The following is a 15,655-nucleotide window of genomic DNA, read 5'->3' as shown; positions in this document are numbered from 1 at the left end:
TTTTGTGAACAGATGCAACCTCTACTGGACTCCTAGTTTCTCTATCTAGGGGGACTTAGGCCACTAAAATGATTTGGCTGTGAAATCTCTATTGTTTTAAATATGGTACATTGGTAAAATTATCTGGAGTAGCAGAAGTAACAGACACCAAAACTAATTTATTCCACACTGCCCTGCTAGATAACCCTTTTGCCTATCTCATTCAGCTTATCACAACAATGTGGATATGAATGCATTAATTTGGAATTAATTCCTAGGAGGATCTACACCAAAAAATTGGTATTCAATTGATCAATTGTGTAACGTATTTACGCATTAGAAATGTAACTACATATATTCTATATTGACTGGCTTTAAATTGTTGTGTAAATTACTGAGATTTTAAATATGGATTATGTTGCGAAGTTCAAGTAAATGCTGCAATGGTTCAAGTGGAGTCTTGAATTGGTTTCATTTGCCACATCTTCCATGTTAGTGAAAAGTGATCAATCTGGTGTTTTACTGGCATGAAAGTGAGTCATGAGGATTTCCACTTCAATGAGATTTTGCAAAAAAAAAAAATACTAATAAATACATTTCTAAACCGGTTTGTGTGTATTTAATGGGTAATTATACTGCAAAACCATGTTATCAAATGCTGGTACACTTCACCTTGGAAATTAACCACGAGTCGAGTTCTTGATCTTCAAATATTGCTTTCTTTGCTAGCATCTTCATCTAAATGTGACCTATAAAAGGTTATTAAAAAAATATTGCGCACATTCCACAACTGCCCAGTCATTAGGAAAACGCCCTGTACAATCAGACGATTCTGATTCAAAGAGGGATTTTTCTTTTTCCAAATTGCTTTGGCTTACTTCTTCAAATTACTTTCTGAAGGAAGCCTGTTCTGAAACCAGCTTTTATGTCCATGCCATTACACCTCAACCTGACCTACCCACCTCCTTTCATCCTCTCTTTTTCCCTTCTTTGGAGCTCAGACCAAACATGGCGTTGAGCTGCAGTCAATAAAGGTGGCCTTGAATGCAATTACCTACTTCGCTGTGGAGAAAGTGAGCGCCAGCTGATTAACATCTAAGCTTCAGTGAGGTACCAGATGTTTCGGTTAAGCTTATAAATGCTACAACAGAGTGTAATAAGATGTGTAGCGGTTTTGAGCTGCTTTGCTCTTTATGTGATACCTGACACCAAAGTGGCCTTGAGGAAGTTTTAGTGGTATGTCCTGGTATGAAAAATTCAAGAATAAAAGCGGGACATTTGACCGTGTCTAAGCCCAGTAACACCAGGAGCTTACAGCAGACAGGATCAAACTGGAACAAAGATGATCTCTAAGAGTCAGTCTTACACAGGGGAGTTTACTGTGGGTGGTCTGGACTACACTGAACAGTATGTGATAAAAGGCATACTGGGATCCTTAAGTTCTAATTAGTTTTTAAAACTCTAACCAGAATGAGACTGCCGTCAAAGCGCAGGAATAAATCTAAACAAAAGTAAAATGAGAGCTAATTAAATTTAATAAAAGCAGGGCAGGGTTTTTTTTTTGTAATTTATTATCCACATTATCTGGAAGAATAAAACCGACTACTCCAGACTAATCTTTTAAAATGCTGTGATTTTATTTTGACCCAGCATTTTTGCAAGCACACGTCCATGCACATACAAAAATTTTTTTTTTCATTTGCTATAATGGATGTTCTGGCACTGTTTAAAAAAATTAGTTATAGTGATGTGAATTAAATACCTTGGCAGATAAAGATATGTCATTGATGTGACAAGCCACAATGCTTGCTAGCTCCGCCGACATGTAGGTAAGGACAGAATAACTGTTGCACTGCAGCGATAGATTGCAGTACAGGAAAACATTTAGGAGTTTAGGAATGATAATATACTGGTCATCAAATAAAATGGTTTACCAATAAAATGGTAATAATATTCATCATCAACATTTTGCATTTAACTTGATTGTTGGTTGCACATTAATCATAATTTAATAGTTGTAAGGGGGGGAGTGGTGGCTCCAGCGGCTAAGGCGCTGGGCTGCCGATCAGAAGGTCGGGGGTTCAAGCCCCGGTATTGCCAGGCTGCCACTCTTGGGCCCTTGAGCAAGGCCCTTAACCCTCTATGCTCCGGGGGTCCCTTACGAGGGAAATATTAAGGTCCGTGACGTGGGGCCGCCTTCCTGTGGGCTCACCACCTGCAGGAGGGACCGTAAGGGACGGTGCTGTGAGGATTGGGCAGCAGTCGAAGGCAGGGGCCTGCTTAGACTGCTGCCCCCGCGACCCGGATTACGGATAAGCGGGAGAAAATGAATGAATGAATGAATGAATTAATGAATAATAGTTGTAAGGTTTAACTACTACTACTACTACTACTACTAATAATAATAATAATAATAATAATAATAATAATAATAATAATAATTCCCAAAATTGAATTTTTGATGCCTGGCAAGATTTAGAGAATTTACAGTTATTAGAAAATAAATCTAGATTATTATAAAATGCAGCAGATGTCACATTCAAACAACTTTTTCTTACTATTAATAAAAAGAGGTGAGACAACAACACACATATTGCAAATTGTCTCTAATACATTATTTTTTCCTGTGTTATTCATCATAGAGGCACAACATGTGAAATCATAAAAAAAAATTATTGCAAAAATCCAAAAAAAGGCATTTCTAAATTGTATTACATGGCTAAAATGAAAGGAAAGAAGGGGCCTCTATTAGGATGTTGAGTAGTGCACCCCATTAGCGTGATTAAAATGTGTGCACACCACCATTTTATTTCTCCAGGGTTGAATGCTATGGACTTCACTGAGCCAATTACGATAAGAGATGGGGGATGAATTTCAATCCCGCTGTTCATATACCTATGCAGTGCCAAAAAACCTCTGCCACCTTAATGTCCCGTTTCAGAAACACAGAACCTGACCTTAAAGTGGCAATCATTGACCAGTAGAAATTGCTGGTGCAGGTCAATTTGTTCTAAAGGGAATAAAGAGTTTTAGAAAAACCTCACAATCAAAAAATTGAGAAAGCTGCAACTCATTTAGAAGCTACTTCTGAAGTCCTGTAGTTAGACTTGGCCAGAGTTTAGCCTCCTGAAACCTACACCATGTTCCTTTGTACATTATTCATTTTTTAATTAATTTTTTTTACAAATAGATGTCCTTGTAGGTGGATAGGAGGTTGACATTGCACAATTCTCAGGTTCTAATGCAGACATAGATGGTCTCACAGGGATTAAATATGATGGTCAGTCCCACAGGGAGGAACTTTTTATTATCCTGTGAGCTCATCTGGCACTTGAAGACATGACATCAGTAGTATTTATCTTCAGCAAAAAAGGAATGGTGGTTTTAGCCAAATAAAAATAATGCAGCCTGAGAAAAAAAAAAAAACAGACCCAGACTCACCAAGCTTAATGAGGTGAACCAGGCTTGAGTGAATGTTATTTATTACATCACCAGCTCTGACTAAGCGAGTTTATGATTGTGAATAATGTGAATAATGCTATAAAGCACAGGTTCCTAACTACTAGGTCATGACCCAGTATCGGGCCATGTAAGAGTTACTACGTCTCTTTGCTACAAAAACGTTCTGGGAAAATATCTATAGACATTTAGAGCTAATAGGTACATTTACATACATATGCTATGATCTGAAATATTTGACATGCACAGTGCTTGTTAAAATTTAAGATAAACCTACCGGTAATAATTTCAATAATAGTTTTTGACTGAGACATGCATGTTTTTTGTTGTTTATATGCGACAAATTAAGTAAACGAAAAAAAAACAATAGAACTGAATGATGACGGGAAAAAAAGGGGACATTTGAATCCAAATGTGACATTTTAGGCTCTAACAGAAGTCTTTATGTAAGACAGAAAACAAGAAAGATGCTTCTAAACTGCCTCAAACCCACAGCCAAATACCCCAACAGCCGGTCTGGGAGAATATATTTAAAACAAATCTGGTCTGTGGTGTCCACAATTGGGGACCCCCTCTATAAAGGACATTTTAGGATGATTTCGTATATTCTGTCTGAGAACTAAGATCCACCAACCCGGTTCCAGGTGAACTTTAGTACAATTTGATTTCACTGAGTGTTTTGACCCTTAAACAAGTGAAGCAATCATACCATGTGCTTTGTGTTGGAAAATGACAAAAAATAAACCACTGATTTCAAACAAGTGCTCTGGAAGATTTGGTCTGAAGCAAAGAGAGAAACTTATATAAATAATAATATATTAGAAATATTATTATATAATAATAAAATGCATCACCAGCTCTGACTAAGCGAGTTTATGATTGTGTTATTTAGTTATTTATTATATGATTCAATTAATTTGCCAATGGCTCAGGGGTTATGTGATTTCACCATGCAAGGTATTTTTGGTTTATTTAATGAGCTATATAGCACCAATCCGAACAGCACGTGAACCAATGAAATCCAGATCTTGTAAGCACAAGATGTTATCGCGGAAGTGATTGAAAAGCTCAAAGTAGAAGTCACTGTATTTAATAGATAAATGAAGTGTTTTTCTACATGTGAATGAACACATCAATCAAATACCTTATGGGTTTTCACTGTTTGCTCCAAATTCTTGTGTTAAACATGTTTAGTTTTAAACAGTGTAGACTGTGGGGTGATGGTAGAGTATCCAACGGTTGACCTGAGCACCGGCTGAAATGAAGCGAACAAACATGGCCACTCCTAGAACAGCTGCTAATTACACCACAACAACAACTGTGCTTGGAATGTCAGATTAACCCACTGCTTTCTCTTCTTTTTCCTCACACACCTACATATCGCCACAATTGCTGCCTGTTTACTGTATCGGCTGCTTTACGAGAGGGAAAACACCATAGACAGAGGTTTGCTGGGACGTAACAGCTCTCCAGAGCACGCTAACCGTAGGTTTGCTTCAACAAAGACTCCATTGTCTAAGCTGGGAGAAGAAAGGCACACAAACATACACAAGCATGCTGGAGTCTGTCTTTGAATGCTATTAAAGTAAAACCGCACACTGGTCATTTACCAACACCATCGAACGCCAGTAATCGCACCTAGGTGAGGATTTAATTGGGGTAATTCAACTGAAAAGGTACCTAGTGAAAATGACTCCCCTGTGTGCTTTCTAGCACTTGCAGCAAGGTTTTACATCAACAGCCAACTCCATTTGGGCTGAGCACAAGCGCTTGTAGTTAGGAAGACCTTTTGCCCCCTCAACGCTTCAAAAGGGAGATGTCGTTTTGGCTTCACGCTTCTCCTTATGCCACAAATACTAACAAATACCACAAACAAATGTGGGAAAATGTTTCTGCTCTTACAGGAATTCATTGGTCAAGTTTGACTCAAATCACACATATATAATTTAATGGTAAGAAGTGCTTTTAATTTGACATTGTTGTTTATCTGAGGTGAGAAGAACAAGTTCTGAACTAGGACTTTTATTTCGAGGGGGTGTTTCTTGGTTGTTCCTGGTCGGGTGTCAGGAATTACAAGTTACAACCTCTTGTGCACAGCCTAATCTGCACTGCCTCTTGTCTTAAGCAAAATTCAGTTCTTTTTTGTAAATAGCGTATCTGTTGTTGAAGGATTTTAATTGTATAATCCGACACAGATAGTTGGGATTTTATAATAGTGTGTGACAAAGAATAATCTGTCAAGACAGCTGAAATTCAACCAGCTCCAACATGCCAAAGCCCAGAGTGAGATATAAACAATTAGCTTCTAGTGTAGACAAGACACCCACACAACTAGTAAAGCAAGTTTAAAAAAAGGATTTAATTGCTACAGAATCATGAAAATCTGAAAGTCATGCTGGTTCAAACAAACTGGGCATTATTTCCAAGGCACATGCATAGTTTTGAGGCAGGAAGAGGCATCCACAAAATCAGTAGCTGTTTTATAGACTACTCTAAATTTTACACTGACTGCCAGGTGTGGTCTGTAAACAGTAGGAGGGTAATGAAAACACAATCAATAAAGAAATCAAGTCCAAATGTGTCTGGCTGAGGGAAACCAGACAGATGCACTTCAAACATCAGCTTTACTCAAACACTGGTGCTTAGAGGACTCTTTATCTAAATCCAATCTCCTTTATTGGTAGCGTGTATTATATATATATTTATAGGACTGTGCCAAAAGAGCAACTGTTGAACATTTGAGCAAAGACTTTATACCACAAGTGATTGCATATGCGTTTGTGAATTAGGATCGGGAACATGACCCCATGATGCAGCATTATTTCCAGGGGGAAAAAAACTACAATGGATTATACTTGAGGGAAGCAATGGTTTGAACATAACATTAGACAGGATAATGTGGACTATATTGTCATTTCCACCTTGCAGTGTATATTATTGGAATATACTATGTCACACAGGGGTCCCCTGGTGGTCTAGTGGTTAAGATGCAGCGCTCCCACCGCTGCGACCCGGGTTCGATTCCCGGTCAGGGAACCATCCCCAGCCGGTCTTAGTGCCGGTCCCAAGCCCGGATAAATTGGGGAGGGTTGCGTTAGGAAGGGCATCCAGCGTAAAACATGTGCCAAATCGAACGTGCGGAGGATCCGCTGTGGCGACCCCTAACGGGAGAAGCCGAAAAGAAAGTTACTATGTCACACAGGTTGTGATGGTTGATTAATAGAAAAAAGGTTTGGCCATTTCTTCTTAAATATCTTATGTTTCAGTCCATTTCTGTTTTCCTCACAAATGATTTCAAGTGATTTGAAGCCCTTTTATTTAATTGCGCCGAAGAACACACACTCGAGTTGCACTGTCTGGAAATGTAAGTGGCGGTATTCAGGTTATTACTCCACACGGTTTGGGAGATTAATCGTATCCATATGCAGTTGCTTGCCATTCTTCTGGAGAACGCAGCAGAACAACACCTTGCCCAATGATTCCAAAATCCTATAAACCATCTCTTTTGCAAGTTCTTGCAAAGCATCCAGCATGTAAATGAAGAACAAACCCTATTACAATGGCAAGAGGATTCCATAATTTGTTCATATTCAAGCTTTGTCATGTTCATTTATACGTATAACGTATATATACACACACACACTGAAGAGATTCGTTCAAGGGCCCAGCAATGGCAGCACTGGAATTTGAACTTATGACCTTCTGTTCAGAACTCCTGCATCTCGCCACTGAGCTACCATCTTCTCCCAGGCATATATTTCATGTATTGGACAGGTAGCATGGCTCTGTATTGTGCAGTGTTGCCTAGGTGTTTTTTTTAGCAGAATCATAGAGCTATGCTGGCAGGCATTGAAGTCATTCAGGAGTTTGATTGCTCTTCAAGCCTGGGTCCAGCTTATGTCAATAGGCAGCATGGGGCACATACTGATGCTCTGCACTCGCTGTGCAAATGCAGACTTGGTGATCTATTAAAGATTTCCTGGTTTAAAAATAGAACTGGTGCCAAACACCAGGGAGTCTGACAAACTGGGAATAAGCAGGGGGGCATCTCGGCTTATACGGGCCCACAAGACATTTCACAACAGAATTTTTTACTAATTTGAGGATTAATTGCAAAACCACATTCCCAAAGTTAAATCATACAAATAAATAACAATATATCACAGCAGATGATTCTGCCAAGAAATCTACTGGGCAACAAAGATTAAGCACTGCTACTGATCAGTCTACAGATACAGTATATACACGGACATATTTACATATACAATTTCCACCAAGAAACCACATTGGTGTTTTTGTTGTTGTTGCTTTTTTTGTGTTACAAGAATCATTATATTAGGGTTTCTGAACTTTGGGATGTCCATGCATTCAATTGCTATGCTTAAAAAAACATGGAATTCCCAGACCCCACTTTGAAAACCAGGGTTCATCTACATATCCAAATATTGATGTCATTAGCATGAGACTTTGTTGACCAAAAGAAAACCAGAGCTGTTAAAATCCTGGTGCAGGTTTCGGTTGCACATATTTATTTCTTGATATTCACGTATCCAGTGGTCATAAGTGTTAATATCACAAGATTACAGAGCACCCCAGGGAACAAAAATTGTCAAACTCTTCAAATCAATAAGAGTTTAATGAAGAGGCACCACATGATAGCAGACAATGGATGTGAATTGGATTTGTTTTTGGAAACCTGTGACTGAGCTCCTTAACAAAGCGTCTCCATGCCCCCCATTAATACGTCCCAAATAAAGGCCAGTCACACTCCTGACCCTTCCAGGGTCAATGCTCACCGCTCCACCAAATTAATGGGATTTCCTCATTCCCACAAGTATGTCATAAGAGAAACTATAGCCTATATTCAGGGGAGATGGCAAATCTATAGGACAAGACCATGACCTTTCCCCTTCATGCTCTTAAGAGTAGAAAAGGAAGACTGCAGCTGTTTATGAATGTGGTCACCAAGGGTCAAAACTAAAGCATTCAAACAAGCACAAAGCCAATGAAAGTTTCAATGACTCCTACTATTACTGAAATGTACCTCAGGAGCCATCATAACAGCGAGTTCAGGACACCTCAAATTATTCCCAATAATTTCCACACAATGCAAACTTAGACTGACAACAGCAAGAGGGATAATCTTCTTAAAATGAAGGGAAGTCAATCCAGGGTCATCAGCCATCCGTGTGCTCGAGCGACCCACCTGTCTGAGCAACATTAGTCTTAAAGCTTTTACATTCAGGCTCACGTCTGCAAGCCTAAACCCTGTTTCTGGGTGCTCATTAAAACTTTCCTCCCACCCACCTGTTCCATAGAGCAGCTGTTCTGCTCAGCTCAGCTGGCTTGTTCCTGAAAGTGCAGCCTGGAAAGACATCAGGAGAGCACAAAGCACACCAGGCCACAGTCAGCAGCCAACCAAGATGATGACCCCTTTGACCTCTTTCTAACTGTTGTTGAAAGACATGCCCAGTCTGAAACCCCAAACCTCCTAAAAATGGCCAGTGCATTTATTTTGAGCCTGTTGTCCATGACCTTTTAAGGGTTTACCCAATAAGAACTAATTCATAAACATGACATCTAAAACGGCTGAAAACACACAGACTAGCTAAAAAAACAAAAAAGAAAATATAACAATTTAATGGGTTACTCTTAGACAGCAATTAGCAAGGCTTTACGAATGCTGTGCTTCTTTGCAGTTAGCCTTGCAATCCAGACTTCAAGCATTTGCTATTAAGTCTCCCTTCTTACTTTCGCTAGAACGTCAATTTGGCCAGCGTGGCAGATGATTAACCACTGACCATTTCCTGTAGTCCTTGAGTGGAGCTCTTCAGAAAGTATACTGAACAGTGCAGCACATCTATATCTGCATTACTGCCTTGTAGCCATTTTAGCAGAGTTAATTTGGGAACATTCAGAACTTTCTTAAAAATAGAAGAAAGTATTTTGTCTTCTTCATGAAACCATCTGGGATTCTTTATCCACCTCAACATGGACAACCCATTGACCTGTTCGCTCTTAAATGCCTTCTGGGCCCCAACACAATGGTAGGAGCAGTTGCCTAATGAGACATATTCTCTGACCTCTCGTGTCAACACGCCATTTCTGTCAGCAGGACTGACGCTCATTGGATTTTTGTTTTTGCTTTATGTCTAGAAAAACTGCTGTGTCTGAAACTCCCTAAAGATCATCAGTTTCTGAAAGACTCGAAGCAGCCTGTCTGGCTCCAACAAACATACCACGGTCAGAGTTACTGAGATCACATGTTTACCTTATTCTTATTTGAATATTAACTGAAGCAACCTAAAGCGTTCCTAAATAAACAGAAGGTTGAGAACAACACGAAACCAGGGCATATACAGGAGTGTGAAGGGCCAGTCAGATTGCATCATTTAACATTATGAAACCTGTGGCCATAACAAAATGTTCTTAACATAAACTGGGCTGGAATGTTTCCCCAGCGCACTCTCTAAGGAGCAGAACGCCAAGAAGTAAGTTATGAGTAACTGACTATGATCAAGAGTGACAGCGATAGACATGAAACATGCTTATGCAGGATGTGATTCGAAATAGTTGTTAAATATCCTTTTGTCAAAAGCTGAAATTGACCTTAAGAATTGACAGAATAAGTTATTTACTTCACTTGCAATAGTAGGAAGAGGCTGGTAAGCTGATGCCATAGCAGTGAAAAAGAATGATGCAAATTTTGACCGAAGAAGGCAACAGGTTGTTCTAGGAAAGTAAGATAAACCCAATTTCTCCATAGATCAGAAATAAGTAAGCCCTATTCCAGTAGTAACTAGCCTACTTTGATTCTCACTTGGCCCATGTTTGCTTGTAGGCCTGTGTGGACATAATAGTGACAGCGGAGACATGCAATGTAGTACACTAGAAAATTCACAGTATTCAACAGAGCCTCTTCTGATTCTGACCCAGCACTCAGCTGGACGATAGCCACGAGCACATTGTCTGGTCAGAATAACTGGTGCAAATTATTCATAGGCAATTTTTTAATGAAAGTAATGGTGCCTTTAAATAAACATATCCATCCAGAGAGATTGGATACCTTGAGCACCTGCCATTCAGATTAAGGGAAATACACACCCCTGGGACAAGAAAGCATTGACTATACAGGGCAACTGATATTCTGCTCTGTGGTAAAAAAAAAAGCTTTATAAACCACATGAAGGATGGGTATTGATCCAGAACCAAACTTAACTGACCTTGCTAGCAGAAAAGGAGACATCTCATGGCCAAAAACATTTGATAGCCACATAGAAAGGATCAATCGGTTAGGATACGGCAATTCTAGCTGCTGAATGCTGCTGGACGTGATCAAGCGACCCAGAAAAGAAAAAAATAAACAGGAAGTGATGTGCTCTCATGATGGATCACAAATTAAGATTCAAATTGTGGCTGTGTTCTTTATTACATTTCAGATTGCCCAATAAATCATACATACATATGTATATATACAGTATATAAATACACATAAAATCTAGTATCATTTGCAATACTAGATTTTCACATCTTCCACAACCTTCAATATAAGCTGGCCAAATGTATGTGGCCAAACCATTCCAAAATCAGCATGAATCAGACATTCCTTTATTGATGATGCTCATCAGGTACAACCTAATCCCAGCAAAACTGAAATGATGGTCAGGTGATTCATCTCCAGGTCAGGATCTTATGACACGATTCTCCCTTCAGCCACTCTCACAAGTAACTACCTCAGTACCTGAGTAATTACCTCAGAGGTAACCATGGGCAATCAACTTTCCTTTTCTTCAATTTTGCTAATATGACACGCTCTTCTTTACAACATTAGAAGCATTTGACCATTTTTATCCACACAGGCTGCTCGGGTGCTTGTTCAGTCTCGTCATACGGAAGTGATCAGCTGGCAGGTCTACCTCTGAATGCAATTCGAGCTCTGAAAATGATCCGAAATGCAGCCTGAATTCAACCTAAGTTTTCACACACCACCCCACTTCTGCATTCCCTCCACTGGCTTCCGGCAGATTTAAAACACTGATGCTTGCCTACGAAGCCAAAAATGGACCAGCACCCTCTTACCTTAAAGCTCTTATTACTCCTCGCATTGCACCAGATCCCTCAGATCTTCTAGCACTGCTCAACCGGTCCCACCCTCTCTCAGGATAAAAGGTGTATATATACACATCAAGTCTTTTTTCGGTTCTGGCACCGAGAAGGTGGAATGTACATTTCTTAGATGTCCGAACAGAGTCACTGGCTATCTTCAAATGACAGGTGAAAACCTACTTATTATAAAAACACTTGAGCACTTATTTTTCCTGTTCATGTCTTTATGTTTAAAAAAACATGCTAGATTTCCTCTCTAAGATGGAAATGCGGTCTGATGACCCCATTGTAACCTAAAATATATATTAATGGTTGAACTTAAAATATATGAAGATGTGAAAATATCTCAAAGTCATGGCCTAACCTACCCAGGAGTCTTAAAGAATGGCGATCTGTATGGGGTAGTGCACAGTAATCCCCAGCTTTCTTAATCCCCAGTTCGAATGTCGCACCCCTGTTTTTTTGCCGAATTGCATTTGCCACATAAATAATTTGTTTTGCTGATTTTCCCCGTCTCTCGCAGATAGCACTATAGACTCAAAAAAAACTTATAGGGAATTGTTTTTATGGAGTTTATTGTTGAAATAAGGAAATTTATTAATAAAAATATAATTATTAATTATAAAATGAAGTAAAATATTAATACAGTACAGTACAGAAAGTAAAGAATGCGGTGACGTGTATCTTTAACTCTGTTCCTTTTTTTTACGTCAGTGGACATTTTAATCAATAAACAAGGCTACGCTTCTACAAAGCTGTATACCGTACAGTACATGTTCTTACTATAAATGTGACACTGTATTTCTACGCATTTTCCCCCAAAATGTATCTCGCTATATTCTTGCAAATGTTTTCTGTGTGTGTTTAAAGTGTGTGAGAGAATGATTTACAGCACAAACAAGTAAAAGCGTTTTTGGAATTGCGTCCGTTTTATTGTTTATCGCGGGCGGTTTTGGAACGTAGCTGTACTGTATTACTGGGATTACTGTACTGTAATTTGTTAACAATTTAACAAGTAAATTAAATAAACAGTATGTAATAATTCACAACAGAGCAATTTACAGTATAGTACTGTATAAACTATACATATGTATAGCAGCAGGCGCATGGACAAGCGTCGATTCACAAGTGGAGGGTGAAGCATATGCTGCTATGTTTGCCCGGCGCACAAAACTTTCAAAAATTGTTTAAAATTTTGTTGTGTTGTTATAGATATCATAATAAGATCGGGGAAAAAAATTAGATGAACCATCGTAACTCAATAGGTAGGTGGATCTCTAAAACTGAAGGTATCCTGATTAGGCAGTAAAATCCAATCCTGTAACAAATACTAGACACATATTAGATATTAAAGTACTAAAGTTACAATATGTACGGTTTTAATCCTTCTATGCTCCTAAAGCATAAAATTGTAAGAAAGGTAACTAGAAAAGGAATGCCTGCTAGTGTTTAGATGTGAATCTCACGTTTACCAATGCGCCATTGTGGGTTTCACTATCGATCCATCGGCACACTTTTGCCGTTTCTAACTAATTTGATTTAGCATGTGCATTCAATCAGATGTGTTGTAAAAAAACTGAAATGTGTATGAGAACAGATTGGATTATCAAATTGTATACACCATATGTACTGTACAGTATACAGTAGTACACCAGGTTTGAATAGAATTTCTAGTAGCTGATTTAAGATATCAGATATGTCTTCTGACAGGAAAGCTTTTAAATAATAAAAAAATCCATAAATATTGTATATGAGTGTTCTTGAGGTAGAACATTTGTGATCTATAGACTGTATACCTGCCTATAAACACATGAGAAGCAAACTGAAAGACCGAACTAGCTAGCTGAGGTCATGTCACGATATACAAGCCTGTTGAACATTATGCTCTTCACAATATATAAACGTATTTCCCATTCCGTGATGGAACACAGAGTCCACAGCTGGCCCGATGCACTCTGGGACTGTACTCCAAGGTCAAGGAGACTTGTGACCAAAAAAGTAGAGCAATAAACGCTACAAACATGTAGGCGTTACTAGGGTCTGTAGTTACGTCCCTCCTGTTCATGCAGAACAAAAAAAAAAAAAAAAAAGTCAAAAACAATTTAGCTCCAGAGCGGACTTCCTGAGGGCCTCAATGGAAAGCCGAGCCATGTATACAGCAAGCTTATTGTTTTTCTCATATCTCATGATAACACTGAAGCCCCTACGGATTCCTAATCTTTCCCCTAAATTATTTGTATTCTTTTTTTTTTGGTTTCTGATTTTGCTTGAGTTTGCAGTCATCTTTCAAATTATAGCAAAAATGTAATAACCACTTAAACAGTTGTAGATTAGACCATGAATTTCACCACACAAAAACATTACAATGAATGTATTTGTACTTGTCATGGAGTTTTCTGGTCGCCATCATTCTCTTCCTTTCTTTCTACGTTGACGAGATGAGTGTGAGATGTCAATACGTCATTATTTGTGGCTCGGATGGGGTACAGAAATATCAAGCATCAGAGTTTAAACTTAACTTATGGGACCCTCAATAACAGACAGCAGTAAGCCTCGTTGTGGTTTTGAGGGCTGAGTGTCACTCTGTGGGCTGAAACTGATACAAACCCTGGCACACTTGCATGCAAGAAACCAGCTACATATGCAGTGTGTTCAAGCAATTAAAAAATTATTTAATCTTTCCTGCAAGGGGTGGCTTTTCTTTTCTACCTTATATTCTTTTACATTTAATCTTTTAAATTAAAACATGGGTATAGCTTCAAGCATTAACAGCTTTCTTTTAAGTAAAGCTTTAATGATCCACTGCATGCACCTTTGTAGGTCAATTACACAGGCTAACAGAATTTTAAAAAAGGGCCTGCTGGTGTGCACCAGTCCAGCAGAAAAAAACGCAAATTAGTGTGTGCGAGTTAGAATTACAATAGAATCTAAGCTACACTATTATTCTAAGTTCTAAGGAACTTAAGCACAATTTCGTTAAATATATTAAAAGTGCTATTATAGGAAATGTTTGGAAGATACTGTAGATATTTCGGTTTCAATTCTAAGGGGTCAGCGTGCGACATCGTTGGTAACAACAATGACATTCACAACAAAGTTAGGAAACGTAGAAAGCAAAGATTTCAAGCTAAAACTGTGACCTTTAGACACAAACAGCACAATTACCTTAAAACACTTGTATTGTTGGCTGTAAAAACAAAAAGTACTTGCTATGCTTAATTTTTCATTTAAAAGCTGGACTAAAAAAAAAATGCGGATTTGTTTATAGCATCTACATTCTGGGCTGATGGTGGTCTGTCCCATCAAGGTTGAGTGATTGCTGTGTTCTGGCAGCCAGATTCAGATGAGTTCATCACAGTCATTCCACTGTAGTATGGGGGCCAGATGAAGTGCCAAATGAGTACAGAGCAGGTTTTGTCCTTTTCACATTTAATAACACAAAATAAACTCTTCGATTCCAAACACTTCAAATATTTTGGCATGGTTTCACCTCCTACAAACACACCTGACACTATATCGATAGTTATCTGTGGTTCATACATAACACAAATCCAACTTCTAATTTCTTTGTGATGAATAGCCTTGATTTTATCTTAGAGACAGAGTGTAACCCGCCAGCGTTCACAGTCATAAAGTCTCAATCCCCCTGACAAGCACCAGCAACACAGCACAACCTCCATCTGATTTAGGGCACTAAATCGGTTTAATCCCTCAACCAGTGTTTAGCCCAGGCTCTGCATCGACCATGGCGGCTCTAATGCGCTGATATATCTGATCCTAAAGGATAAAGGATGGGAAGCTCGCAGGCATCTGCAGCATAGGGCTTGTAACAGCACAGCAGAATTGAGAGGGCTTTTCCTGTCCTCTGAAAATAAAAAAAAACACCTACAGCTGGTGCTAGATCACACGGTTAAAAGAGGGACCTATGTCAATTTGAACTTCAACTATCGAGAGAGGAAGAACCGCATCACAGCATGAAGGTCCCTGCTTCGGTCCTGATCTCATCTTATGATTACTATCTGTGTCAAGTTCTGTAGTTTTACGTGTCAAAATACACCCCAGTAAGTGCATTGATTCTAGGTGGGAAAGTGTGTGTGTGTGTGTGTGTGTG

General features: G+C 38.9%; 1 protein-coding gene and 1 long non-coding RNA gene across 10 annotated transcripts in view; both read right to left on the bottom strand.

Annotated features, from left to right (window-relative positions):
• LOC310727394 overlaps positions 1–15,655 on the bottom strand; it is a 766,835-nt gene that overhangs the window by 144,792 nt on the left and 606,388 nt on the right. The window lies entirely within an intron of this gene.
• asap2a (ArfGAP with SH3 domain, ankyrin repeat and PH domain 2a) overlaps positions 1–15,655 on the bottom strand; it is a 75,564-nt gene that overhangs the window by 58,923 nt on the left and 986 nt on the right. The window lies entirely within an intron of this gene.

This window comes from Silurus aristotelis (genome assembly GCF_946808225.1).
Source record: "Silurus aristotelis genome assembly, chromosome: 6".
In the NCBI taxonomy this organism is placed as follows: Eukaryota; Metazoa; Chordata; class Actinopteri; order Siluriformes; family Siluridae; genus Silurus; species Silurus aristotelis.
Note: the sequence above shows the minus strand (reverse complement) of the source record. Positions and strands in the feature narration are given on the sequence as shown.